This window comes from Lissotriton helveticus, chromosome 3_1 (assembly GCF_964261635.1).
Source record: "Lissotriton helveticus chromosome 3_1, aLisHel1.1, whole genome shotgun sequence".
NCBI classification, from domain to species: Eukaryota; Metazoa; Chordata; class Amphibia; order Caudata; family Salamandridae; genus Lissotriton; species Lissotriton helveticus.
The window spans coordinates 1,281,866,230-1,281,894,072 of NC_136061.1; positions in this window are offsets into that span (position 1 = coordinate 1,281,866,230).

Below are 27,843 nucleotides of genomic sequence, written 5' to 3' on the forward strand. Positions count from 1 at the left end.
AAATGACATCACTGATGACATCACTGATGACATCTCATTTGACATTACTGATCACATCACTGATAACATCATTCATGTGATAATACGATGAAGCTCTTCAGACTCTAATATAACCTTAGATACACTCAGTGTAAACAGACACTCACAGACTGTCACTCATCCATGGAGTTACTCACACACCTAGTCAGTCATGCAAAGAATCAATCACACCTCCATTTCCTCAACTATACAGTTATACACACCTTACTTATTCAAACATATACTAACACATATTTACTCTCTTATACAATCCCTGATACAAGTTCACAATGATCCATACAGCCACTCACACATCCACTGGCTCTTTTGCACAGTTATTTATATATGTCAACTCTCACATGTACTGTGTTTTACATATGTACTTACTTTGACATGTAGCACTGAGATATCCATTCACTCACCAATCCACTCATGCACACAGTCAACCGCCCATACAGCTGTTTCCACATGCACTTTTGAACCCATACATCTAGTGAATCAACTGCTCACACATCTATGCACAGAGTCATACACCTCCCAGCCACCCACACACACACTCAGTCTCCCATACAAATACTTGGGCAACCAATCAATAACCCATATAGTTACTCATATAGCTACTAAACAACACATGCAGCAGTTTTCAGAACAACAGACATAATGATGCACAAATTAAGACAGTTTAGTCACTAACCCATGCACTCAGTGAGACACATTTAATCACTCATTCATACAGTCAGTCATGCACCTACTAAATCATTCATCCAGACACTTATACATCCACTCAATCTTCAATATGTAAGACATATTTTAACTTTACAGAAAAATACAGTCACTGGATGTTGTCATCAGTGATGTCATTTGAGATGTCATCAGTGATGTCATCAGTGATGTCATTTGAGATGTCATCAGTGATGTCATCAGTGATGTCACTGACCATGTCATGAATGATGTAATATGTGACATGATCAGCAGTGGATTGCGGGTGCGCGATATATAGTTAGTACAACTAACTATATATGGAATTTCAATGGTTTTGTGTGAGTAAAATAAGGTTTTTTAAATGCTAATTCCTAACTATATATGGTGTATAACCTATGGTTTTTTCAGTGAATTTTCAAGGTTTTGTAAATGCTAATTCCTAACTATATGGTCTATAACCTATGGTTTTTTCAGTGAATTTCATTGGTTTTTTAAAAGCTAATATCTATAGCTGTAAAATGTATTCTTCTTTAAATCCAAAAATATATTTTATATGTTTATTAATAATTTTTTTTAAATATTTTTTTTGTTTCGCTCCCGGTCCGCGAACCGGAAAGCTTTCCGTTAGCTTAAATTGATGCCGCGACCGGGTCCGCGAACCGGTAAACGTTCCGTTTGCGCAACTGCCGCTTTAGAAATCAACATCGTGACGCGTCGCGAAAGCGCGACGTATCGCGTTGCCGCGTAATGCGTCTTATGACGTACCGCGTTAGCGCACCCGGAAGTGCCCCGGGGCGCGGACCGAGGCGCGAAACGCAGCTCCCCGGAAGCGATCCGCGGCGCGTCGCGAAAGCGTGACGTATCGCGTTGCCGCGTAATGCGTCTTATGACGTACCGCGTTAGCGCACCCGGAAGTGCCCCGGGGCGCGGACCGAGGCGCAAAGCGCAGCTACCCGGAAGCTATCCGGGGCGCGGACCAGAGCGCGTAACGTAAGCATAACAGGTCATGTGACTTGTTAATAACACTTTTCATTGGTTCATTTCTCTTTTGGTTTCATAATCATGTAATGCTAGGTCAGGTGACCTAAAAATAACACTTTTCATTGGTTGAGAACTATTGTTTTTCCCAAATGATGAAAACCCCTCCTTCTTTCCTCACTCTGACTTTCATCATTGTGAGAGGAAGACCTTTATTAATACTTCAGAAATGGCTTCAGTAGTTGCTTCAGCTGGTGCACCCCCACCACCACCTCCACCTCCTCATGGGAAGAGAGGACCACCTCCCCAGGTCATGACCAACACAGAGGAGGAAGAGGAAGAAATGGAGGAAGAGGAGAGAGAAGAACCACAGTTCTTGGAAGAGGTGCCCCGGGTTTCCCATAGGAAAGCCAGTTTCATCTGGCAGTTTTATTCAATCCCTCCAGGCCAAAAAAAAGTGAATGCGAGGTATGTCACCTGCCTCATCTGCAAAGATAAATTATCAAGAGGGACTGATAAGAAGTATAGTTATGGGAACTATACCATGCATAGGCACATGACCAGGAAGCATCCACTTAATTACAGCCGGGCGGAAATACGGGATTTGGAAGAAAATCCAACATCAACTCCTGTGGCCAGATCAAGATCGCCAATATCATTGACACCAGCAGAGGCACGGGAAACTGTGCTAAACATACAAGAGAATTTTGGCCACATGAAACATACTTGTATGCACTGTGGTGCGTTGATAGCATGTGGTAATATGAGTATAAATGCTATCAACCTGGCTTATGAACATCATAATTGCCCTAACCGCCCCCAGTAATTTTTTTTTGCTCCTGTTGAGCCCTTTTCAATGCCTGTTTTTTGTTGTTTCCCCCCCCCCAAAAAACCCAAAAAATATAAAATCGTTCAAAAAATAAAAAAAGAAACAAAAAATGTTCAAAAAATAAAAAAAAAATATAAAACAACAAAAATATTTTAAAAAAAAGTTCTTTTCAGAACTACCTCCCCTTTCGAAAAAAATTGCTAGAATGTTTAGCACTCTGGCAAGCTCTATTTCTTTTGGTTCGCTTCCCGGTTAGCTTCCCGGTACGCGGACCGGGAGCTAACCAAAAAAAAAAAAAAAGAGTAAGTATAAGGAAAGTAAACAGAGAGTGATGTTAAAAGAAAGACAGCTATAGGGAGTAAAGAAGAGATACTGTTTAATAGATCTATGTACCGAAGAAAAGACGGAAGAGGGTATAATTGTGAAAAACAAAATAGATAAGGAAGTGAAAGAAAAAAAAAGAGAGTATAACATTAACAAAGAAGAGTTTCTTGGAGAATGTGAGTGAATGTTCAAAATAAGATTAAAACATGGGGAATAACAGAGAGAAAAAATAGAAAACAGAAAACAAAACATAACAGAAAAAGATTAATTGAAACAGCAAAGAAATGTAAGTAACATAGAGCCATATCATCAACATAGGCAATAAAAGTTTTGCAGCTTTTATTGGCAGAAATGTGTCGCTAAAGCCGCTTTTGCGGCAGAAAACTGCCGCTAAAACCACTTTTGCACCAGTTTTCTGCCAATAAAAACAGCAATAATTTTATTGGCTGTGTTCATAATATGCCCCTTAGTGTGCTTCAACTACACAGAGAAAGCATTATGAACAAATAGTGATAGAGTGATCAGTCAAAGACACTAAGAGTAATAGAGACGGAGTGAGTGAACAAGAGTGAGGAACTATGAGAAGAGAGGGACTGAGAAAAAGAGTGGAAGGAGTTGAGTAAGTAGGTAATAGAGAAAGGAATGAGGGAAGTAGCAAATGCAGGAAACTGAGGGTTAAAGAAATGAAGCAGTGGAACTAATAGAAGTTAAATGTGATAGAAATGTAACGAAAAGAGTACAAAACATTTACCTTATAATTGTCGTTAAATTACTCACTTTTTGTTTTTATACTTTCAATCTGTGAAAGAGAGAACAAACATTTGAAAAATATTAAAACATGTATTTAAAAATTACAAAAGACAAGGGAAAAGATTGAAGGACAAACAGTTTTTCAACAACTTTGACACTTACAGAAGCTTCTGCTTCTCCAGGTCCCCTACACAGTCCTAAAGATATACATTTTAAACTAACAGTATCTTGATGCAGATGAAGTGAGGCCTATCTTAAAACATGGTGCATCTTTTGCATTGCTGTTGTCTCAGAAAAGTGTCGCAAGACACTAAAATTTTAAATGATTGCTTCAGGATGCCAATAAGATGTGTCCTATCCAGAGGTTTGTTTGAGGTGAGGCCTACTCAGGGTTGCAGATGAAATTTCAAGTTGTTGAAGAGAATAGAGGACATAATACATGTGAAGGTCTACCAATGAAGTGAGTCATGTCCACTGCACTCTTGAACAAAGGCCAAACCTCCTCTGTTTCCCTGGACAGACCTAAACTTGATCTGCACAATGTGATTCGTAATGATAGGAAACACAGGTGATGTAATTGAAATACGTGCAATTTCTTTTGCTCATTTCACTATCACATCACTTGTGTTTCCTTTGCTTAGGTATCTCATTGTGCATATGTAGTCCAGCATATGAAAGAGTACGCAGAAGTGCAGCACTGCATGCAACAACTTTGACACTTACAGAAGCCTCACCTTCTCCATGCCTCCTACACAGTTCTACATATACATCATAAATGCAAACAGTACAGAATTAATTATACATGTTAAACGGTTTATTTTTGCTGTTCTCAGAATGTATCAAAATTCACTAAAAACAGTGACTTGAAGGTATTCATCATATAACAGCGGGGAAAAAAAAACACAATCAAAATGATTGTGTTTAAAAAACCCATACAACATAGCAAATCAGAATTCAGAACTCCTTAAAGTTAACTTACTTTCCATGACGTCAAAGGATGTCCTATGAACAGCTTACACTCTGTTGTGCTGTTATTACTTTCAGCCCGCCACTTTCTGAAAGAAAACCTCCATCGTTTTTAAAAACATGTTACATGCAATAAATGACTTCTTGCTCTCTACCACAAGTTTCCACAAAGCCAAATCTTGTCAGAGCCATTTATAACTCTTGGATTTCTTGTAAGCCAATCCCGTCATTTGGCATTTCTGCAACTTTCAGAATTAAAATGTTGAAGATCATTTTCACAATCCTGGAATAGTAATATCTTCCCCTTCTTGCTCAGTCATGTTCTACATTTCCTATGACACTGATACTGCTTACTATGAAGCAGACTTACACTACCTCTATGACTACTACAATTATTTAATTCTCTACATCACTTTTAATCACAAAGCAATGTAAAACAGTAGACAGCATTGCAGACTTACATTCCCTCTACTCTATGTTTTGATTGGCTGCTTCAATTAGCTTATAAAAAGAAATAGTTTTTCTGAACTCATTCAAAGTGCACTTATTTCTCCATGACGTCCAGTCTTATGGTTAGAAGTTATGTCTCTGAACTACACTTATCCTCAAGGCCAAATCGTGTAGGAGCCATTAGAACTTCTTGAAATTCCACAGAGCACATCCCGAGATTCTTTCCCTAAAATTTTGGTTTTAAAAACACCAGGTAAGAGTTTTTAAGGTCATACGGCAATTTTGTTTTGAAAATTAAAACAGAATCATTGCAAAATGACCAGCCATTTCTAGACTTTAAATAAGCTGTGTAATGTCCTGATGTTATTGAAGGACCGTCATGATATATAATTGCTGCAGTTACAAAAGTCCTTCCTGATATTGACAACTGCGAAGCCACAAAATTTTTAATTAAAGTTGTCAATTTTGTTCCATCAGGCCTACATCGTTGGAACATTAAAATGACATACTGGTCATATGTTCGTATAAATAATGTGGACATCATTTCAGATTTACATTGGCTACACTCCATGTTGTGATCAGCTGCTTTTACTAGCTTATTAAAGGAGACTGATTTAATGTCTGGCAAAGTTAAATATATAAATCTTTCTGAGTCTACACTAGTAGTACTTGATACCATACAGTTCTCGCAGTCATGCTGCCATTGATAAGAAAGCCCAAACAGCTGATCTACATCTACACCTTCAGCATGCAATACATCAAGCATATACATTAAAAACTCCTGACAATCTTGCTGAATATTTTGAGAGAATTGTGTTTGGCCTGAACATCTGTCTAACAGATTTCGAATTTCAGACACACTTTCTATGTTTGTTCTATCAGTGCTACATTTCTCTAACACAGAATTTAACAAACTGCAAAATCTTTGATCAGAATTGACCACAATCTCTTCTTTTACATTTTCTAGAGAAAACAAAACATTAACCACTACATTAGCATAGCAGTTGACACCAGAACTGTTTTCAAATTGAAAACCAACAACATCTTCAACAGAATTCTTTTTGTTTCTGCTTATAATTTCAGGTTCATCGACTTTTCGTCTTTTTGCTACAACCTCCCCAGTATTGGTTACATTTCTTCGTTTCCGGCCTACCACACGTTTCTCAAACAAAGGATATTGAGGCAAATGTGGCGCATACTCTCTTCTTAACCTATTGTATTCCTTAACACAATCTAGATCCGCACAAATGCTTGTGACATCACACTCAATCAAGTACAATCCCGATAAAGTTCTAACTCGTGACAATGCCACATATGCCATACCCTCCTTGAACACAGAACTGCCAATATTAACCAATGCACTGTCTACACTTAAACCTTGCGATTTATGGATTGTCACCGCATATGCCAAGCAAACAGGAAACTGCTTACGGCGAACATATAAGTCTTTTACAAGCAAAAATCTAGCAGAGCAACGACCAATTAGCTGTACTTCCTCAATGCCATCAAATTTAATTTTTAAAAATTCAATTCCATCTCTATTTCTGTATTTTACAAAATCAACAACATTACCCATTGATCCATTTACCAGACCTCTTTCAACATGTAAATTCCTTCTTAAAATTAAACGGCAGTTCAAGCACACATTCAGAGTCTTTTCAAAACCTGCAGTTTTAGATATACTCTTCTCTAATGAATCCAATTTTGTTTTCAGATTCTCAGACAAAATAATTGTTGATCCCATATGCTCTACTCTGTCAATAGCTTCCAGTTTCACAATCTCTTGCTTTTCTAAATGCAACATTTTGTTGTTGAATTTGGCACATTCTGCAAGAGTTGGCATCAAACATATTCCAGATTTCTTCTCAGTAATTTTCTGAAAAATATTCTCAGGCACAACATCTTGTTCTGGATATAAATTTGACAGTAATCGTGCATGTAAAGCTTCTTTCCCATGCTCGGTCACTTTTCCAATTCTAACATCTTGTAGAATAGTCTTGTAAACTTCATCCTTCGCCTGACGCATATTTTCATGCAGTTCAGCATAATTGAAGTTTAACCATATATTGACGTTGCCAATGCTGCCTAGGCACTTCCTGGTATCTTCATGCGTGAGCATTTTGAACACAGGTTGCCCTTTCACTGGTGTCAGCTGCAGAAGATCTCCGAAAACAATGATGTGTTTGCCACCAAATAACACATTATACTCTGTTTTGAGAACTTCTTGCATTCTCAAATGCACAAAGGCAAGCATGACATTGGAAACCATGCTTACTTCGTCAATGATAAGAAGTTTCATTTTCCTCAAGATTCTTGAAACTTCAAAACAAGCATCTCCAGATAGCTTGTGATATTGTAATTTGTTGTCATGCTCCACTGGCAGCATCAGTAAACGATGTAAAGTAATCCCTTTAATGTTATGTGCTGCCAGTCCAGTTGGAGCGGTGACAACACAAGACAGCGATGACTCCGTCCTTTCCTGCAAATAGCATGAAATTGCTTTAATGAGGAAACTTTTTCCAGTTCCCGCTTCTCCACTCACGTACAGTCGGACAGGCTTCAACGACGTACATGAGCACTCTTTCTTCTCATGACTTAATCCATGATCAATTTGCATGGTAACTTCGTCATATATTTTCCTCTGCTCAACGTTGAGTTGTCTTTCCAACTCTTCTAAGTTAACCGCATCCTCCTGAGCATGTGCCATGGCTCTTTCCACTTCATTCATAGCAGTGGCAGCTTCATTTTCGATAACAGGTCCTCCTAGTGGATCCTGACTCAATGAAGCAGAACTCTGACTGTCCTGAGAACTGTCTCTGGCAATCTCGGCTGCAATCATTGCTTCCTGCTCAATTTCCGCATTCAACATTTGTACATATTTGGGAAAAGCAGGACATTCTATGGTCTCCTTGGCGGCATTGAAAGAGTCTTCGTAACAGAGAAAATCTCCAAGCAGTTCCTCTTCTGCACGCCAAGGCTTGAAAAGTTGCAAAAGTGCTAAATAGAAAAACTCCTTTTTTTCAGGAGATTCGCCACTCAATTTTCGATGGTTTACCAAGTGGCATTTTCTTTGCTTGACCAGACATCCCTCACTTCCTATTACAGCATACACTCCTTTCTCAGTATCTTCTTTGATGTTCCTCTTGAATATGTAATTTTGAAGAACCTCATACAGACAAACATTCTCGAGGTGAATACTTCGATTTGGATAATATGTATCCAACATGTTGGTCTTCAAAATGTCGGTACTGTTTGGCTCCTTTTCCGCCAAATACTCAATTTCCCGCACAGGTTTGAGAACTCGATTACGCGTTGCAGCAAGACCAAGACTCGCCCAAATGATACTCCTGGACTTGGCATAGAGACTTGCTGAAGACAACCGGTCAGAACATTCGTACGCTCCGATTTCTCGATGCGACAACATCTTCAGACTGAAACTGTATAACTTCTTGCTGAGGCTCTTTTCATGGGAAATGTCCTCCCACATATCCTTCAATTCTGTCTTCTCTTTTTTGGTGATGTAAGACGTCACATACCGAGCCACAGCCATACAGTTATCAGCCACAAACTGTATATCCATGTTAGCATTCCACATGGACAAAATCACCGGGTTGTAGTCGTTGATGTACTTGGACTCTTCGTTCCTCTTCAAATTGTATGTGTTTTTAGGTGATTTCTTCATCACATTATGTCGCAGCGAAGACATCAAACTGTTTACTCTTTCTTTAGAAATCACCGGTCGTGGAAAACCGAAACGACATTTGGTGTAGAACTTGTCCTTGTTTCGGAATTTACGACGACAGTACTTTCCACATCGATGGCTTTGGAAACGCAGAACTTTTTCTCTTAGGCTTTTCTTCTCCTTTGCGTTTGGAACAGCACACGTAGAATACTGTTGTATAAAACTCATCACTGAGTCTTCTGGATCCGTTCCAAATGTAGGTGCATCCTTGATCCACAGCAACATATGTATATGAGGAGCACCTCTTGCTTGGTACTCCTTTCTCCAGAAGAAATCCAACACCTCTCCAAGAGGTGGATTCTTCTTATTCATGATGAAAGACATCATAGCTTCAAATCTATGATTGAAGTACCTACATACATTGACTGGATCCAAAGAGCACAGTTCTCCGGGTGTCTTGAATTCGATGTTTTCTACGTTAGCATTTGCCTCTCGTAGAAATTCAAGTAAGTCTTCCCAGCCATACTCGGCACAGCTCAGAGTGAGGAACCATGTGGGAGTACCTAAGTTCCTCAGCATACATTTTAAATCACCATGACGACGGTACCAGTACTCAGTCAGTCAAAATACACTTTATTCGATTTTTGTTAAAATCATAAAAGGCAGGAATAATACATACATTTAAAACATTTTAAAACATTTTAAAAATACCCACAAAACATTTATTTCACACAGCATCCTTAAAAAGGTCACTTAGTTAAAGTTAAAATTAATATATAGAGGTTCACTTTTATTTTAGAACAATACAGTTCTCGGGCTTCTTTTGTTTTTTTCTCTATAAGCGGCTGTTAAAAAACTAGCAACACAGAAAGTGACATGTACGTCTGGTAACCGTTGAAGAAAAAGCAAGGCTGGTCTCACTTGTATAAAGCCCATGGTTTTCAAGAGAGGTAGTAGATATTTTCCCCTCTCCAAATTGTAAAGCCCACAAAAAAACATAAAATGGAGAGTATCCTGATTAGAGAACTGATCACACTCACAAGGTGGTGCATGCTCAGGTTTTCCCCATACGGGGAAACAGCCTAGTGAGTAGTGGATCAAGTTCATTCTAAATCTGGTTAATAAAAATCTATGCAGGGGTTTAGTAACAAATTGCAGATATGGTTCCATAGCGGGGGAAGAGGACAAGACCAAATGTGCTCTTACTAATGGTTTCTTGACTTCCAACTCCTCTCTATCTAAACGTATCCTCCCCTGGAATTCTTTCTTAATCCAAGCAATGTCCCTTTTCCTGATGTTTGAAGGTGTTGTATATAGGTCTGGTCTCCCGAGGGCAGTGAAAGATGACTTTATATATTTCAACCATAATATTTTCATTGCCCCCTCCCTTGCAATCACGTCTTTAAGAATTATGTGGTTTAAAGACAACTCTGTGTTTAACCAGGTATTGGCCCAGAAAAGTAAAGGGGCCAATTTCAGTCCATCTGTAATATAGGGTAGGCCAACTTCTTCATGTATGGAATAGGTGGGGGTAGAATTTGGGACCGATAAAATTCTTCTAATAAGCTTGTTTTCAACCCTCTGTATGCTATCCAAGTTAGCATATCCCCACAGAGCTGCACCATATGAAGCAATGGAAACGCATTTACTTTTATAAACTTTTAACACAGCCTCCATTGGTTTAGCCCCTAATCTTTTCGTAAAGGCCATCAGGGCTGCTGTGGACCGAGCTAAGGAAATGTTCTTGGCCTTAATCTGCGGAGCCCAAGAACCTTTCTCATTGAACAGGACCCCTAAATATGGGAAAACAGGGACCCTGGAGAGAACCTTACCCTTACATGTAAAGATTTTAGTATATGATTTATTTTTCTGTGGGCCCACAATCATTGTGTGTGATTTAGTTGCATTAATTTTTAGGTCTAAGTTAACCATAAATGAGCCAAAAAGCTCTAAAAGGGTCTGTAGACCAATGCCCGTGCGGGCGATGAGAACGGCATCGTCCGCATAAAGGAGAGCCGGAATCTGTTTCCCACCTGCCCGCGGTACATCTGCATTGCCTGTTGACAAAAACTTCCCTAGGTCATTTATATAAATAGTAAATAAAAGAGGGGCCAGGATGCAACCTTGGCGAACCCCTTTCTTTGACCTGAAGCTATCTGAGCAACGCCCTTCCCTGGTAACCCGGACCTTCGCAAAAAGCCCCTGGTGTAAACTAGCTATAAGGGCCACCAATGAGTCCTCAATGCCGAGCTCACGGAGTATAACCCAGAGCTTGCTCCTATTGACCAAGTCAAAGGCCGAGGAGAGGTCCATAAAAGCTAAATATAGTGAACCCTCCCCGGCCACTGTATACTTGGATATTAGTAGATGTACGTTCGAGCATTGCTCTAGTGTACCCCGTTTCTTCCTGAAACCGTATTGTATCTCTGCAAGGCCCCCAGAGAGCTCCAGGTTTGCTCTCAATTTAGTCAATAGTACTCTGCCCAAGATCTTAAAGGCAGAGTCTATTAAAGAAATTGGTCGGTAGCATCCCGGATCCTCCCTATCTCCTTTTTTAAAAATGGGCACTATGACTGATGTTGTCCAAGTTTCTGGGAAGCATCCATCGTTTGTTGCCCTAAACACGTTGGTGAGGACTTTGGACCAAGTGGTTGGGGCATATCTAAAAAAGTCTACCGGGACTCCATCTGGGCCAGGAGCTTTATTTTTGGTGGAGTCCATTATTGCCTTGTACACCTCCTCCTCGGTGAATTCTACTACCGAAAGCCCCATGCCTAACCCCATGCCATTTTCATCCAGAGTGTCATTACTGCCATATATATTTTTAAAATGGTCAACCCATTTCTCATCACTGATAATGCAATCGGAGATTGTATTGATCTCACCCGAGAAGAATTGGTTATTTATAATGTCCCAGAATCTCCTACTATTGCGTAGAACATCCACATCAAGTAGATCATTCCAGGCATTATTTTTAATTGTGTTTTTCCTATTTTTGATAACCAGCTTGTACTCCCATCTTAATTTGGAAATTAGAGTTTTATCCCTCGGCTTGGTTTTCAGTGCATTTTTCAGGTCTCTATGGGCTCTAGAACAATTTCTGTCAAACCATTTGTGGGGCTTAGATGGCAAACGGGATTGGGGAGCTGTGAGTTCTTTAGCTGTTTGTGAGCAGATAAAATTAAAAGCTAAAATAATTTCACTATTGGTGGCATTTTGGTCTAGACAGATACACATGGGTTCCTCTATCTTTGGGAGCAGGGAAGCCATAAAGGTTTCCTGGACCACCTTACCCCACTTGAGCCGTCTGCCCTGATCACTGGGCACCGTCGATGTGCAAGCCCTGGGAGAACCCAGGTGTTTGCTCCATAAGTCACTCCAGTGAATCTGAGCCATGACTGGGTTGTGATCACTATGTGGGGAGGCAATTACCTCGTATTTTGACACCTTAGAGGTTAAACCATGAGAAATAAAAATAAAATCTATCACGGACCCACTTGCTGAGCCTTTGTAAGTAGGCAATGGATCACCACTACCTGTACTGTGGGGTTCGAACATGTTGAGGCTAGCAAGAAAGAATTCGAGCGCCTCCCCCACTTTGGTGTGGACAAAATGTAGATTACCATTGTCAGGCTGGCCCTCCAAATTTCCTAAATTACATTTTAAGGCACATTTATGTGTGTTAAAATCACCTAAAATTATAAGTTCGAAATTAGTGCGTGTTTTATGACTGTAATCATTAAGGACATTTTCCAGGTGATCCACATGGGCTGTGTCTGTTTGTCTGACCCATGAGTTATAAAAATTTGTAACCACTAGGACGCGACCTGGTGAAATAGTCCACTCTATAATTAAAATATTTGGGGAATCAGACTCTACTTGCTTAAATGTCCCTGCCAGTTTAAGAGAAAAAAGCAGAACTAGCCCACCTTTAGCTCTTCCTGAACTGCTCTGTAATGCTGGTTTAGTAAAACTTGAAAAGCCATCCATCCAGAAAGATGGCGAGGTATCCCATGTTTCTTGGAGTGCAATTACATGATTACTGGTTAAAAAGTCTATCCATGTGGGATCTAGTCTTTTGGCTCTTGTGCCCGCCACATTCCAACTAAGGAACTGGCAAGGAATAGGTTCCCCCTCCCCTATTGGGGCTAATGACGCTGGCTGAGTGGGTGTTAGTTGTCAGTCATTATCTTCTAAGCCCACCAGGGGGGTAAAACTATTTGCCAGTATCAGGTTGGGATGCGGGCTTTCAGTAACATGTCTTTCTTGCTGTCGTCTATCTCCTGTGATCATATTTCTAACAGAAGTAGCCGAACCGCCCCCCCTGGATTTCTTTGTTACCCAGTCATTCCCTTGCGGCGGGGTAGTATTTCTGCCCTCTACACTGGCATTCATATTGTTGAGGTGCGCCCTCCCATGTCCACTGCCATTTGTCATATATGCAGGTGGGTAGAAAAACCCCAAAGGCATGGCCCGCACACCCTTACCAGCTGGATCCAAGGGGGAGGCATCCCAAAATAGACGACTAGTGACATTGCGTGATTTAAAATTTACTATAACACAGTCCCCTGCGATACATTTCTTAGTTTTTCCCACCCAGTTTACCCTTCTACCCGTCAATATATTGGCTGCAATATCGCCCTCCCCCGTACAGTTTGCGTTGCACCATTTTTTAATGTTGTTAAGGAGGGTTTCATGCTGTTCCTCTACCCCATCAGTAAGTTTAGGCACATTTACCAGAATTGCAACAAAGGGCGTTGCATCTGGAGGTAAGTGTACCGGGGGCACTTCACGTACCCGTATTCCCTGCAACCCTAGTTGCCCCTCCGAAGAAACTGGATTAGTCACTGGTTGCAAAGTGGGCATGTATTTACCATTTACAACTTTCCCTTTGTTATACACAGGGTTTCCGGCCGGCAAACTAGTTACTATATTGGACGGGGGGTCATATACAACAGGTACGGAAGCCTGAGGAACTAGAGGGTAAATTGGTGTAGGTGGGGGTGGTAAAAGAACCTGACTATTTAGTAAATCATTAATGCGCTCACATTTTTTTAACAGGTCTTTAACACAATCCTTTAAAGTCTCCGTTATGTCTGTCGCAATCTGGACCAGGGCTGATTCAAGTCTCTCAGAAAAAAGTTTTTCCAGTAAGGATGACAGCCCCTCCTCAGTGATATAGGTAGCACGCTGTTCCCCAGGCTGAGGACTTGACAGTAATGTCCTGTTTTCTATATTGTCCAAACCCACAGATGCAGGGGGTATAACTGTAGTTGGCAGCTCAGGTGAGGGGAGAACTGTAGGAGACTGGGCCCTGTTGGGTCTACACGATTCAATAATGACCCTCGGCTCCAGAGGCACACAGCTGATAGGAGTTGTGCTAGTATTAACTGAGCCCACAGGAGACATTTCCAGGCTTAGCGCACGTTCAGAAACAGCAATCTGTGTAGAAAGCTCATCCACTTTGGTAGTAAGATAAGTAATTATGCTAGTAGTATATTTGGGTACCTTGGCCTTAACCTCGCCCAGACCCGGAGTGACAATTTTGCGCTTACCCATATTGTTAGGGGGGTAGCCCGTCCCGTCCCTGGTTGTCCTTGGACGGCCTTAGACGGCCCGCCCTCTGCCCGGGCTCCGCCCCGGGCGCTCCCGCGCGCGACTCGCGGGGCGAGAGGGGGTGTCAGGCTTTTACTGGCGCCTCCGGGCGCTCCACACGCGTCACGGGCGCGCCGCCGCCCAAGAGGTTGCTGGGGAGTGTGGTCTGTTGATGGCGACCTCCTCCTGCTGCCTCCCGGCGAGTTGCACCTCCGGCCGTTTCCCTCACGGCACTGCCCGATGGCAGAAGGACAGGTAAGATTGTCGGTGTACCAGTACTCATTAGTACCACGCTGACACGCCATGAGATTAATCAGGTGAGAATCCAAAATACTGTCTTGGACATTGACTTTATCCATAAAGTCACAACCTCCTGAGCATGTGCCATGGCTCTTTCCACTTTATTCATAGCAGTGGCAGCTTCATTTTCGATAACAGGTCCTCCTAGTGGATCCTGACTCAATGAAGCAGAACTCTGACTGTCCTGAGAACTGTCTCTGGCAATCTCGGCTGCAATCGTCGCTTCCTGCTCGATTTCCACATTCAACATTTCTACATATTTGGGAAAAGCAGGACATTCTATGGTCTCCTTGGCGGCAGTGAAAGAGTCTTCGTAACAGAGGAAATCTCCAAGCAGTTCCTCTTCTGCACACCAAGGCTTGAAAAGTTGCAAAAGTGCTAAATAGAAAAACTCCTTTTTTTCAGGAGATTCGCCACTCAATTTTCGATGGTTTACCAAGTGGCATTTTCTTTGCTTGACCAGACATCCCTCACTTCCAATTACAGCATACACTCCTTTCTCAGTATCTTCTTTGATGTTCCTCTTGAATATGTAATTTTGAAGAACCTCATACAGACAAACATTCTCGAGGTGACTGCTTCGATTTGGATAATATGTATCCAACATGTTGCTCTTCAAAATGTCGGTACTGTTTGGCTCCTTTTCCGCCAAATACTCAATTTCCCGCACAGGTTTCAGAACTCGATTACGCGTTGCAGCAAGACCAAGACTCGCCCAAACGATACTCCTAGATTTGGCATAGAGACTTGCTGAAGACAACCGGTCAGAACATTCGTAAGCTCCGATTTCTCGATGCGACAACATCTTCAGACTGAAACTGTACAACTTCTTACTGAGGCTCTTTTCATGGGAAATGTCCTCCCACATATCCTTCAATTCTGTCTTCTCTTTTATGGTGATGTAAGATGTCACATACCGAGCCACTGCCATACAGTTATCAGCCACAAACTGTATATCCATTTTAGCATTCCACATGGACAAAATCACCGGGTTGTAGTCGTTGATGTACTTGGACTCTTCGTTCCTCTTCAAATTGTATGTGTTTTTAGGTGATTTCTTCATCACATTACGTCGCAGCGAAGACATCAAACTGTTAACTCTTCCTTTAGAAATCACCGGTCGTGGAAAGCCGAAACGACATTTGGTGTAGAACTTGTCCTTGTTTCGGAATTTACGACGACAGTACTTTCCACAACGATGGCTTTGGAAACGTAGAACTTTTTCTCTTAGGCTTTTCTTCTCCTTTGCGTTTGGAACAGCACACGTAGAATACTGTTGTATGAAATTCATCACTGAGTCTTCTGGATCTGTTCCAAATTTAGGTGCATCCTTGATCCACAACAGCATATGTATGTGAGGAGCACCTCTTGCTTGGTACTCCTTTCTCCAGAAGAAATCCAACACCTCTCCAAGAGGTGGATTCTTCTTATTCATGATGAAAGACATCATAGCTTCAAATCTATGATTGAAGTACCGGCATACATTGACTGGATCCAAAGAGCACAGTTCTCCGGGTGTCTTGAATTCGATGTTTTCGATGTTTCCATTTGCCTCTCGTAGAAATTCAAGTAAGTCTTCCCAGCCATACTCGGCACAGCTCAGAGTGAGGAACCATGTGGGAGTTCCTAAGTTCCTCAGCATACATTTTAAATCACCATGACGACGGTACCAGTACTCATTAGTACCACGCTGACACGCCATGAGATTAATCAGGTGAGAATCCAAAATACTGTCTTGGACATTGACTTTATCCATAAAGTCACTTGCCGAGATGTTTTGCATGTGTATACCACTTTTCAAGATGTGGTTCACTGCATATGACAGTCCAGACAGATCGCTTTCAAACAGGAGATGAAACAAATAAGGAATGCATTGTCGAAACCTAGCATCTCCTGCATACAATCGCAAAGTCCGGTATTCAGAAGCAGGAATTTGATGAGGTCGCTCATCATATCTTCCTCCCTGACCTGTTGGAAAAAGCTGTGGGAAACACCGAGCGTCCAAACTTTCCTCCCAAACACTAATGGGACTCCCTTTGGCTTGTTTCATTTGAAACAACTCAATAGCATTCCCCATGACTTCCTTGGAATGCAAAGGATGAACACTATAATGTTCATATATTTCTTCACTAGTAGAAGTTTCTACTTTCTCAATTTGACCAGCACACAAATCGCTATCCTCTTCCTCACTTACTTCCTCTTCTGCAACATATACATTCTTATAGTATTTATTATTTTTTTTCAAATACAATGTTGCCTTTTTAACTTTCCTAACATCTACTAAATCTTGCCATATTTTCTTATTCTTTGTCGGAACCCCATTAACTAAGATAACCAGAGGTTCCTCGTCCACTTTTTCTACTCCAATTGTGTTAATGTTTTTCTTCAAATCTAGAGGCAAATAAACAACTCTTCCCTTTAATCCTCTCTGTAAATCTGATGGAGGCAATTTCCCTGTCTTTGGCTCCATTCTTACAATAGCCTGAAAGGGATGGATACTTTGAATCAAAATAGATTCATAAGTATTTAAATCCTTCAATTCAGAAGGAATCTCAACCAATTCCAGATTATTATGAACTGCTCTAGCAGGCATCTGGTTTTGATTTAATTTGCAACAACAATAAGTACACACACGTTGATCCAATCCCAAATCAAAACAATTTTCTACCATCAAGTATGTTGCGAAATCCTTCCATTCACTATTATTTTCCCTTTCACTTTTTGCATATAAATCCACTAACTTAGTCTGATTCTTATAATAAGTGCGTCGACAACACACACAAGTGAAATTTGGCCTCTCACTTGATTTGACCTGAAACGTGGCAATTTCCCTCTGGAAATTATCTGTACTGGAAACCTGTACACTATCTTCCACATTACCCGCTTCTTCTTGGTCAATTTCAACATTCTCCTCTTTACTTCCAAAGTAACAAAACTCAATTTCTTCACATATATTCTTCACATCTATTTCAGAACCATGCAAAAGAGCAGCACATAATTTTTTAAGCATAATTGCTGGACTCTTAGCATAATACAACATTCTAACTAATTTCCTCACTTTATTATGATGCACTGCTAGCATCCTGAAATGATGAAAAACACTCTGGCATACTCTCCTGGAAAGACAAGCCAGTGAATGACCATGCAAACCTGTCACTTCTCTCACTCTGCAAGGATCTAATTCTTGCAACAAACTTATTTTTTGCTTCAAACTTTTCTTATTAAATGACCGTACAAAATCACAAAGCAAATTGATGGAATCCTGTCGCACACTGCAAATACTACTACACTTCCAGGTGTACACAGGACCCTTAGCACGTCTTCCTAAAACCTCATTACCTAACACCTCTTCTGCCTCTGTTGTCACAAGTTTTTCTTTTTCAACTGGACAACCATCTTTCACTTCATAAGCACGACCACTGGTGTCAACTGCATGCACCAAATCATTATCCTGGAAATAACTCTCCTCATTAAAAAATGCCTCACAGCTTGAACTATGCATCCATTCTCCAGAAAAAACTTCACAAAAATTACTACGATTAACTATTCTCTTCCATCTACTATTTCTTTTGAAATCATAAATTGCCTTGTTTAGCTTCCTAATTCTATTGATTATCAAAATAAATAACTTACGTTTAATTTCAAATGCCTGATCAATAACTTTCTCAACTTTTTTTTTTCTCTTATAAAAAACCACTTTCTGTTGACCTTTCTTAATATTTTTTAACAAATTGCCAATTATCCTGTTGCGGAACATTCGTTTACGAATGTCCCTAAACTGTTGTTTCCTTCTACTATCATGCACAGAGTTATCTCTTGCTCTAGCAGTAACATTTTTGATTGGCCTTTCCTTTCCATTTGAATTGCTTCTCTTTTTCTGGACTGAAACATTTTCTGTAGTAATATTTTTTTTACTGCAAATATTTCTTATGAATGTTTTTGTACTCTTACCCGGTGCTTTCTTGTTGACTTGACAAATCTTTTTGTTAGAGGACTGCTGCTTTTTTTCAATCACCTGCTGTCTTTGACGTTTTGCAGCCTTTCTCAGTCTTTCTTTCGTTGGCATGGTGAAATGTTGAAATGATCTGCAGTTGAATCTGTGGTAAAATATATTAAAAAATGTTATTAACCACTATTACCCAACAGTACATCAATAACAGTAATCAAAAACTTAAAACACTACTTTACATTTTTACATATAAGATTTTTTAGTGCATGGCAATTTTAGAATACAGAAATAGCAGAAAAGAAATGGAATTTATATTCATGTTACCTGTGCTATCTTATATGTGAATCTGATCTAATTTTATGAGCATATTTTAATATTTTATTGAAGACACTACACATAACCTGTTTTTGAAGGTGTCTTTATTTTTAAATTAAACGGTTTACATTTTTACTTTTTATTTATTATAAATTTTAAAAATAAATGTTTATAGTTCCATAGGATCAAGCAGGTCAGCTTCCCACCCTATGTCATATAATTCGGACAAATCTGCATCCTCATCACGTTCTTCTTCATCCTCAGGATTTAAATCATCCAAGGGATCAACATCCACTGATGTTTCAATTACAAGTTCAATGATGAGGTCAAAATCAACTGATTGCAGATTATCGCTCATGTTGATGTTGTCTTTATCTTTAAAGAAAGATAACAACAATGAGATGTTGCAGAGTAAGAGACAAATCTCAGAGATTATAATAGTAAAATTGTTTAACAAGAGTAACATTTTGCAGCTATTATTTAGCCATGTCCAGCGATGCTGAGCAGGTGAAGCCTATGTCTAATTTTTCAGTGAACAGGACTCATCTCTTCTTAACCTTGGATAAGCCTCACCGACTCTGTGTCCCCTGCACATACTTAAATGTAAAGGGGCAGATTTATGTTAAATGGCACATCCCCAGGCATGCACCAGTTAACGTGCACCGCTGCTCTGCCACCCATGGTGTGCCGCATTTACAATCAGATAGGAGAAAGCTGCGTCAAAACCCTGCGCCTGCTTTAAGCAGGCATAGGTCTTGACGCAACATTGTGGAGATGGGGCACCCCTGAGCCTTGCTGGAGCTGCATCGCACTTGCGATACAACTCCAGCAATGCGCCACCTTTACAGCACAGATATGTCACGCATCTGTGCCATTTTTGCCCCATGCTGCGCCGCATTGTAAATGCAGCACACCATGGGTGGCGGAACAGCGGCGCAGGATGACTGGCACATCCCTGGTGATGCGCCAGTCATCATAAATCTATCCCTAAGCTTCTTATCTTGTTACAGATGAACCGCCATATGTATCATCAAACTATTTTGCATTTCCTAAATAGCGAATTTTAAGGAATAAATAGCAATTCTTTACCATTCCTAATTTGCAATGAGCAAATTGCTAATTGCAAATTACCCATTCATTTCCATGGGCTAGGAGGCTCATAGGAATGAAGGTGCAATTTGCGATTAGCAATTAGCTCATCGCAAATTAGGAATTTTTCCAAGGGTGCAGGGGTGTCTCAAGAACACCCTGCTGCACCCCTGAAAAAGAAATCTGGGGGCATATGGCGCACATACATGCCCTAAGGGCATGTATTGGCGTCATATGGCACCTTTTGTTTTTTGGAAAAAAAGCTTTTTGAAAAGAATTCGCAAATTACCACCAACTAGAAGTTGGTGGTAATTTGCAAATCCTTAATGGCATTTTTTGCATATTTTTTGTTTGATACATTGCATTTAAGGAATCGCAAAATTTGCAAATCCTTCAGTGCAATCGCAAAATAAGGAATAGCAAATATTGCTATTCCTTATTTTGCATCAAACTTGTTTGATACATACCATTTGTCTAATTAGCATTCGCAAAGGCCGAAATTTGCAGAATTTTGATCTTTGCGAATGCTAATTATCTTGATACATATGGCCCCAAGTGAGGCCTGTCTTGCAACATGGTGCATCTTTTGCATCACTGCTGCATCGGTTTCATGTGGCACGTTTTTTTTACACCATGACACATCTGCCTAAATGCATCAATTTGTAATTTTGTCGCCTCATAGCAAATCTTTTGCACCGCCGCTGCATCATAAAAGTGACGCACAGTGGCGCAAAAGAGGCATACACCTATCATAAATCTGTCCCTAGCATTTTAAATGATTAATCCAGGATGACGATAAGGTGTGGCCTATCCAGAGGTTTGTTTAAGGTGAGGCCTACTCAGGATTGCAGATTAAAGTTACGCTTGATGAAGAATACAGAGGAGATAATACATGTAAAGGCCTACCAATGAAGTAAGTAATGTCCACTTTATTGCGCCAGTCATCATAAATGTATCCCTACGCTTCTTATCTTGTTACAGATGAACCGCCATATGTATCATCAAACTATTTTGCATTTCCTAAATAGCGAATTTTAAGGAATAAATAGCGATTCTTTACCATTCCTAATTTGCAATGAGCAAATTGCTAATTGCAAATTACCCATTCATTTCCATGGGCTAGGAGGCTCATAGGAATGAAGGTGCAATTTGCGATTAGCAATTAGCTCATCGCAAATTAGGAATTTTTTCAAGGGTGCAGGGGTGTCTCAAGGACACCCTGCTGCACCCCTGAAAAAGAAAATTGGCGTCATATGGCACCTTTTGTTTTTTGGAAAAAAAGCTTTTTGAAAAGAATTCGCAATTTACCACAAACTAGAAGTTGGTGGTAGTTTCCAAATCCTTAATGTCATTTTTTACATATTTTTTGTTTGATACATTGCATTTAAGGAATCGCAAAATTTGCAAATCCTTCAGTGCAATCGCAAAATAAGGAATAGCAAATTTTGAATTAAGGACATTTTAAGTCATTTCCACATGTGCAGTGTTTTCAAATTTTGATTTGAAAATCGTTTTTAGGGAAAAGGAATGGTTTGTAAATTTATGACAAGGACATAATGGTGTATGCTTCTTTATAAGGCATTTCACTGTCTCTGATGTCATTTTTCCCATATTACATTATAAGACCTTTCCCCATGGAGCACATTCCTTGTAAATATGCTCCCACCTGTGCATGGTGAATTTAGATTTTGACTGTTTGAGTCACATAGCCATGTTAAAAGTGACCCAAAAAAATTGCAAAGGCTTTAAAAAAACACTTTCATGTGTCTTAAGGACATTTTAAGTCATTTCCCCATGGGCAGTGTTTTGTAAGTGGCGCAAAAGAGGCATACACCTATCATAAATCTGTCCCTAGCATTTTAAATGATTAATTCATGATGACGATAAGGTGTGGCCTATCCAGAGGTTTGTTTAAGGTGAGGCCTACTCAGGATTGCAGATTAAAGTTACGCTTGATGAAGAATACAGAGGAGATAATACATGTAAAGCTCTACCAATGAAGTAAGTGATGTCCACTTCATTGCGCCAGTCATCATAAATGTATCCCTAAGCTTCTTATCTTGTTAGAGATCAACCGCCATATGTATCATCAAACTATTTTGCATTTCCAAAATAGCGAATTTTAAGGAATAAATAGCGATTCTTTACCATTCCTAATTTGCGATGAGCAAATTGCTAATTGCAAATTACCCATTCATTTCCATGGGCCAGGATGCCCATAGGAATGAAGGTGCAATTTGCGATTAGCAATTAGCTCATCGCAAATTAGGAATTTTTCCAAAGGTGCAGGGGTGTCTCAAGAACACCCTGCTGCACCCCTGAAAAAGAAATTTGGGGGCATATGGCGCACATAAAATTTAACAACATTCCTTTACCTCAAAAACGATTTTCAAGCCATAATTTGAAAACACTGCCCACAGGGAAATGACTTAAAATGTCCTTAAGATACATGAAAGTGTTTTTTGAAAGCCTTTGCAATTTTTTTGGGTCACTTTTAACATGGTTATGTAACTCAAACAGTCAAAATCTAAATTTACCATGCACAAGTGTAACCATATTTACAAGGAATGTGCCCCACGGAGAAAGGTCTTTTAATGTAATATGGGAAAAATGACATCAAATGTCCTTAAGACACATAAAAGCGTTTTTTGATTGCCTTTGCAGCATGTTTGTATCACTTTTAACATGGCTATGTAACACAAACATTCAAAATCTAAATTTGCCATGCACAGGTGGGAGCATATTTACAAGCAATTTGCGCCACAGAGAAAGGTCTTACATTGAAATGGGAAAAATAACATCAGAGACAGTCAATTGCCTTATAAAGAAGCATACACCATTATGTCCTTGTCATAAATTTAAAAACAATTCCTTTTCCCCAAAAACGATTTTCAAATCATAATTTCAAAACACTGCACATGGGAAAATTACTTAAAATGTCCTTAAGACACATAAAAGCGTTTTTTGATTGCCTTTGCAGCATGTTTGTATCACTTTTAACATGGCTATGTAACACAAACATTCAAAATCTAAATTTGCCATGCACAGGTGGGAGCATATTTACAAGCAATTTGCGCCACAGAGAAAGGTCTTACATTAAAATGGGAAAAATAACATCAGAGACAGTCAATTGCATTATAAAGAAGCATACACCATTATGTCATTGTCAGAAATATTATAACCATTCATTTTCCTCAAAAACGATTTTCAAGTCATAATTTGAAAAGACTCCACAGCTCCTATGCAGAAAAACACCCTGTCAGTACTAATACTTCACATTTTCTCCAATTACATTTTCTCAAAGAAACAAAATCTATTTGTAAAACACTTGAGACAAAGCAACATTTGAAAAACACAACTTTCTTCATAATTTTCTCCTTAAAGCACACTATTCTCTATCTAAATTAAAGAAATATTTTCTCACCTTAGCAAATACTTTGAGTTTGAAAACAGTCTCAGAAACACACCAATTTGTCTTCAGCAGAGCAAAAGGTATGCACTCCAGAGTCTGCAGCTATCAAAAGCACAGAAATGCTGTAATTCTTCACACATATCTCTCATGTCACCCAATCAAAACTCTTCCCTCACTTTTTTTCAAATGAAAACCCTTCCCCCCTCTGGCATTTCATGCCTTTTCTGCATGGCAACCACCTCTTGGAAGACCTCTGGTGTTTGCAAGTTCACACAACAATGTTGCAATTGAACTCTGAACTCTCAGTGCACCTGCGTATCCACTGCAATCTTTCATTTAATGACTTTTTATTGACCATTCAAAATACATCTTTCAAAGAACTCATCCATGCACCCTAACTTTCTGTTTTCAGCAATCAAAATCCACCAATCACTGTTACTGCTTCATTAACACAGAAACTCCACAGTTTTTTTCATTTTAAACTCTCATTTTTTCAACTGCCATTTCATTGCCACACTTCATCTGACTGCAGCAGAACCTTCTCTCACCATGTTTTCTGTCTAGATTGTTGGACATAGTTATATCCACTGGGCTCACAGGTATGCTGAGAACAGAAATGTACCTAACCTCAATTTACAAGATGTGGAAATTAAGTGGTTTGGCCACAGAGGATTAAAATGTCACCAATTGATACCATTGGTGAAAACCTTTATGCATTTGCCAAAACCTGACCTGTTAATTGTGTACTGTGGAGGTAATGATTTGGGCACTTTGACTGGGGTAGGTCTGGAAATGCTTTTAAAGGACACCTTTGAGCAATTGATGGCACTTTTTCCTCAAACTGCCTTGGTATATTCAAATATATGCCAAAGACAGAAATGGAGGTGGTCAAACCAATTTTGTCCACAAATTGAGAAGTCGAGGAAGCATGTAAACAAATCTGTTTCAGCTTACATGAGAGACCATGGAATGGGCTCCCTGTACAACAATAACTTGCGTTACTACATGCAAGATATCTACAGAGGAGATGGAGTTCACTTCTCAGATGAGGGCAACAGAATTTTCATTCTGAATTTAAGACTGTGCATTGGTACCTACTTATAAGTACCTAAATGTACCATAAACCCAAAAGCTCTTCTCAGAGCTACCCTACATCTGATCACTCACAATTATTATTTTACTCTAACATTTTTCACTAATTTTCAACAAAGTACGCTCCCTGGGGCGCTTCCCGGTACGCGAACCGGGAGCTAACCTCGCGAAATTTTTTTAAAAAATGTTTTTTTTCGCACATATAAGCCTCCTCAGCCACCCTCAGAAAACCTAGGGGGTCAAAATAAGTCTACCGTGCCCCCTTCTACCCATTCTGAACATTATTTGCCCTCCATCTTGTATCTTAATTCGACCGAAACACAAAATGGTGGACTCCCGTAACGCTTAAGGTTCGCGAACCGGGGCGCTCACCAGTACGCGTACCGGGTCGCTCCCTGGGAAGCGCACCATCAAAAAAGGTGGGAAAGTAGTTTACAGAAAAGCAACTGGAGACAATTTCACCAAATATAGATTAGCTCATACTACATACCAATCCCTACCATTTTCACAAATTTGATTGGAATTCCATTTAGCCATTTAGCCTGTAGACCTCTCTAAATACCCTGAGGTAAATTACTTCTCAAAACACATCTGAAGTGTTGGAATTGACAACCAATTAAAATGTTACTTTCATTTTCTACTTTTTTTACCTGACATTTGATTGGTTATGTACCTGAATATATATAAAGAAAGAGAGAGAAACACAGCCATTTTGACTACTACTTCCTGAATTACATTGCAAGATCATTTTCACTCACAACTTAAACTTGTTTTTAGAAGGTGAGATATTATTTTATAAATTTGAAAACATTTTCAGATAGTTATATACTATCCCTCTGTAAGAGTTAGACATTGAGAAAGGCTTCTTTATTATAATTATGGATTGATTTATGTTTCTGTGGTATAATTATGAATTTACTTAGGCTTCTTCACAGGCACTTTTTAATAGTACTACTTCACGCCTGAAACCATACAGTGCCCATAGATTACTTCTCTGTTATAAACTCACAAGTACCTGTCTGAACTTAAACCCAACAGTGCCCTATCACTACTGATATATTTATTTTTTATGCAAATTACAGCAATAAAATGGAAGGTGAGCAGAATGTTTCCTTCGAAATTGTTCTGGACAGCAACAATGAACAAGTTATGGAACCCATTGATGACTTAGAATTCATGGATGAGTCACGGGACTATGAATTACTTCAATGTGTAGAATCTGTCGATCATTTACTCCATTATGATGACGGTCAAATGTGGGAACTTATGTTCACTCAACAAGAGGACATATCGGACAGTCAAATGCTAGACGTTCTATTAAATTTTGAAAAACAATCTGAAAAATAAAATTGTATGTAATATTAAAAAATTGTTTGAGTCTTTAATCATTTTTATATGTAATTCATAAACTAGTTAAATGTTAGAAATGTTATTAAATTTTGAAACACAATCACAATAATAAATAATTGCTTAAAAAATAAAAAAATTAAAAAATAATCAACAAAACCAACAATCAATTAACATACAGTATTTGAAAAGTCTATCATTCATTTTTCATTATAGTACGCTGCCCAGAACGCTTCCCGGTTCGCGAACCGGGCGCTACCCACGCAAAAAAAACAAAAAAAATAAATTTTTTTTTTTTGCCCCGCGGGCCCTTTTAAAGCCTCCACATTAAACCTAGGGGGTCAGGGAGGATATACTATGCCCCCTTATGGTCATTTCCCCCTTTGTTTTGGCCTCCTCTTGTCTCTCAATCCTACCGAGAGACAAGATGGCGGCCGCTCCGGACTGTTTAGAATGTTGACAGACACCGGAGAGCCAATCAGCTTCGCTACGCGAAGTTCCGGTACGCGTAAAGTCCGCGAACCGGAGCGCTGCCCAGAGCGCGCTTACAGATATATATCTTTTTTTAAACGTTAATTTCTCAAAATCCACTGAAGCACATATATTGAGACCTAGCAAAGGCACATCGGGCTACCAGTCCCTACAATTTTGCCAAGTTTCGTGCAAATCCATTCAGCCGTTCGGGCTAAAAGTGAGGCCAACCGCCCTATGGAAAACTCAATGTTAAAAACACGTTTTGGGACCCCCCTTTTTTCTCGGCCCCCCTTGACGAACCCCCCCAAATTTCCAGGGGCTGCTCAGAAACAAAATGTTCAATTTTCCAGAAAATTTCAGCCAATTCCGTCCACAAACGCCAAAGTTATTAGACATAGAATTTTCAAAAATCCCATAGGGAAAAAATCCTAACTATATATACCTACTGGCGACCGCCAGTAGGTAATATATATATATATATATATATATATATATATATATATATATATATATATATATATAATGTGTAATATTTTTATATTAGTTACAACATTTGAAATTATAATATAAATTAAAACAATTTGTTTAATAATTATTTAAGTAGATATACGTAATTATATATACTAATTATTATATATGCATTTAACTTTTTTCATTACATTTATTGGTTATACGTATCATTTTATTGTATGCATATTTTAAAAACCATATTTAATACAACACTATTTATAACAACAATATTTTTTCCCGATTATTTTTATTACTTATCGTTATAACTATAGAATGACGATGATTTTTACATCAATATTTTGGTCACAATATTTTGGTTAGGGGACATTTTGGGGGTTGAAATTATGACAGTGAACACCTGTGAAGGCTCTGCCAAGAAGAAGAACTGCTATGCTGCTGAAAGGACTGCCACTCTGCTCTATTGCTGCTTTGCTGGACTCTTGCCTTGCTGAGCTGCCCTGCTACCTCCTGCTCTCCTCCCTGCATGAGAAGGACTGGGACTGTATCAATGAACCCAGAGTGACTCCAAAGACTTGCTGGCTTGCCTCATTTTCCTAGTCTCAGGGACATCAAAGACGTCAACTCATCCTGCTACAGCACCAGACTTTGCTTGCTGCATGTTTTGCCCTTCCGTGTGGTGCCAACCCAGTCTAGGGCCCTTGAAAAGTGCTGCATCCTCATTAGAACCAGTGCATCTTCACCTTTGAGTGAGTCGGAAAGGGTGCATCTTTGTTGTTGCATGGATTGGACCCTGTGCATCGCCTTCAGAGTCAGCACCTCAACTTCGGAATCAACACATCGCCTACTGCTGGAGCAACAGCTGCGCATCACATTCAGAACCAGCGCCTTGTGCTCAGACCTGATGCATCGCTGCAGTTGCATGGAGAAAATTGATGCATCTCGTCCCCTGTGTGGCTCAACACTGACATATCGCTTCAGTGGCACCTCACATCTTCTTCAACAACGACGTATCCCGGATCAAGGTAATTTGGTTCAGCGGGCCCGAGTAGGTCCCTGTATACGGCCTGTGCTCCATCGTGGTTGGCTTGAACATTTGACTT